The 3,314-nt window shown below is 42.6% G+C and overlaps 1 non-coding gene across 1 annotated transcript; it reads right to left on the bottom strand.

Moving 5' to 3' along the window:
* Positions 1-2,626: 2,626 nt before the first annotated feature.
* Positions 2,627-2,761, bottom strand: LOC118759070 (small nucleolar RNA SNORA70). The gene has a single exon (XR_004995969.2). It is a non-coding gene; the product is annotated as a small nucleolar RNA SNORA70 (small nucleolar RNA).
* Between the last annotated feature and the right edge of the window lie 553 nt (positions 2,762-3,314).

The raw sequence follows: 3,314 nt of genomic DNA, 5'->3' as shown, positions 1-3,314 counted from the left end.
CTCAAAAGTATTGTCTGGGAGTTTCATTACTGCCTGAATCAGTGTTACCTTACAAAGAGAATACTTTGAAAAATGTTTACTTTTTCTGTTTTATGAGACATCTCATTGGAATTAAATGAACAGCAAGGTCCACTAAGCACTTGCCTTTGTACAGAATTGTCATTGAAATAGAAATTTGGTTGTTGGTGGAAACTTGAGATGCCCATGGTGCCCTATCACTTTTGTCATGCATGGGCTCTTTGTTTCTTGAATTTCTTTCACTTGAAACATTATGAAACCTTAAACATTTAGGGAGTGCCCTAGTGGCTAATACTCAGCCTGCAACAATATCATCCTATATAAGCACCAGTTGTAGCCAACATGAGGCTCAATTGGCTAATCCTCCACCTGTAAGCACCAGCATCCTATACGGGCTCCAGTTTGTGTCCTGGATACTCTATTACCTGATGTAGTGGAGGATGGCCCAAAGGCTTGGGACCCTATATCTGCATGAGAGATCCTGAAGAAGCTCCTGGCTCTTGGCTCCAGATCAACTCAGCCCCAAGCATTGTGGTTATATGGAGAGCGAGCCAGTAGGTGGAAGATCTTTGGCTCTCACTATAAAATCTGCCTTTCCATTAAAAGGGGGATTATCTTCACAAAGTATATGACAAATGATTATTATTCCAACTATATCAAGAGCTCAATAAACCACAACAAAAAATAACAATCTAGAGAGGAAACAGTCAAAATGTCTAAACGAACATGGCAGAAGGAATACAAATGACCAACAAGTATATAAAATGTTTACTATCACTAGGCAATGTCAGGAAAATGAAAATCAAATCCACAGTGAGGTGTCTCCAATAGAATCTATTATAAAGAAGACAAAAACAATGGATGTTGATAAGGAGGTACATTCAAACCCTGGCTCTATTGCTAATTCCAGCTTGTTATGTTTTCTGTGGGAGGCAGCATATGCTAGTCCAAATATTTGAGTCTTTGCCAACCATGTGGGAAGCTTGAATTGCATTCCTGCCTCTCAGCTTTGGCCAGACCATAAAAGTAGATCTACTATGTGACTCAACTATACCAATTTTTTAAAATGTAGTTCAAGAAAATGAAATCAACCTAAGAAAGAAATACCTGGGCATGCATTGTGGCACAACATGTAAAGCCATGACCTACAATGCTAACATCCCAGGAGAGCTACTTCTAATCCAGCTCCCAGCTAAGGCCTCTAGGGAAGTAGTGAGTAAGGAGGTCCCAGTGCTTGAGCCGCTGCCACCTATGCAGGAAACCTGGGTAGAGTCCTACACTGCTGGGTTCAGCCTGGTCCTGCCATGGCTGGTAGAATCATTTGGGAAGGAAGGCAGATAAAACTAGCACAGTCTCTCCCTTACTCTCACTCTTCCTGTCTGTCTTTCAAATAAGCTTTAAAAAAATAAAATGCACTTTATAATAAATGAAACAAAGATGTACAGTTGTTGCCTATTAATAAAAATTACAATATTATAGAGAACAGCTGAATCTAAAAAATAACCTAGAGAAGTAGCTGTTCCATTCACCCGTAAGACGCTGACGATTGGAGGTGGAAATGGACTCTGTTTTAAGGAACAAGACTGTTTTGAAGTAGGATTCAAAGAGTTGATCAAACAATTCTCCTTATTCAAACACACAAGACAGCATTGAGAAGGAATGCTCCCAGGGAAGGTTTAAGGAAGAGGAGGAATCTCAACAGAGCTTTCAAGTATTTGGACAGGTGCAATGCACAGACTACCCAAAGGCTTGCTGTTTTAGAGCAAAACCCTGAGAAACTGTATAGGATGTATTCTTCCCCCACCGAATAGCATTCTTCTGTAATTATCAAAAATAAAAGAACTTAGAGGCAATAGGGCAGAGGAGACAAAAGATTCTTTTTAATTATTTAATCTGATAGAATCACAGAGAGGGGGAGATTTTCCATCTACTGGCCTACCTCAACATAGTTGCAAATGGCCAGGGCTGGGCCAGATTGAAGTCAGGAGCCAGGAGCTCCATTCATATCTCCCAACCACCCAGGCCATCTTCTGTTGCTTTCCTAGGTGCATGAAGAAAGAGCTGGATCAGAAGTGGAGCAACTGGGAATTGAATTGGCACCTATATGGGAAACTGGTGCTGCAAATGATGATTTAACTCACTGAACCACAGTACTGGCCCTCCTACCAACCCTTAAGATATATTTTTTTTCAACAATCAAGATTTATTTTGGTCAAATTTAGGAGCGCAGAAGAGCAGAGGCCTCATGAGTGGAGAGCTCACCACTTGTCCAAGGGACCACGGTTGGGGATGTATTTGACCCCACAGCCATCAGGGATGAGCCGCTTCTCAGCCACCATGTCTTCAAATTAATCTGCATTGAACTTAGTAAAACCCCACTTCTTGGAGATGTGGATCTTCTGGCAACCAGGGAACTTGAACGTGGCCCTGCATAGGACCTCAACCACATGTTCCTTGTTCTGCAGCATGGTGCAGATGGACATGATGACTTGGCCAATGTGAACCCTGGCGACTGTGCCCTGGGGCTTTCCAAAAGCACCCTGCATACCTGTCTGCAGCCTAGATGAGGAACAGCATGAGGTGAGAAGCAGGCTTGGCCACTTTGAAGGATTATCTCCGAGGTCCCTTAGAGCAACCCATACAAGGAACAGGTTGCATACACTACCAAGGAGAATGCTGTTTGCAGCCATTGCACACCAGGCGTCTATGGCAGAAGGGAGCTGGTTGGCTTAATTAGCTGCAGGAACATATTTTAAAGGAAGAATTATAAAGACAGGAGAAGAAACACACACAGACACAGAAAGAGAGAGATCTTCTGTTTGTTTACTCTTACTCCCCAAATGGCAGCAATGGCCAGGGCTGAGCCAGGAGCCTAGAGCTTTCTTCCAGTTCTCCCTCATTTATGCAGATAACCAAGTGCCTGGATTATCTTTTGCTTTTCCATGCACATTAGCAGGTAGCTGGATCAGAAGTTGATCAGCCAGGGATCAAACCAGTGCCCAAAAAGCACAACAGTATTACCAGTGGAGGCTTAACTAGCTCTACCACATTATTGGTCAAGACAAAGTTTTTCTTTCTTGCTTGCTTTTGCTTTTTAAGGATTTGTTTATTTGTCTGTTTATCTGTCTATTTGAAAAGATCTACAAAGAGATAAGCCATAGACAGATCTTCCATTGGCTAGCTCACTCCCCAAACAGCTGCTGGAGATGAGCCAATCTGAAGCCAGGAGCCAGGAGCGTCTTCCAGATCTCCCATTTGAGTGTAGGATTCCAAGACTTTGGACTATCTTCTTTTGC

Source organism: Ochotona princeps, chromosome 7 (assembly GCF_030435755.1).
Source record: "Ochotona princeps isolate mOchPri1 chromosome 7, mOchPri1.hap1, whole genome shotgun sequence".
In the NCBI taxonomy this organism is placed as follows: Eukaryota; Metazoa; Chordata; class Mammalia; order Lagomorpha; family Ochotonidae; genus Ochotona; species Ochotona princeps.
This window is presented reverse-complemented; position numbering and strand designations above follow the sequence as displayed.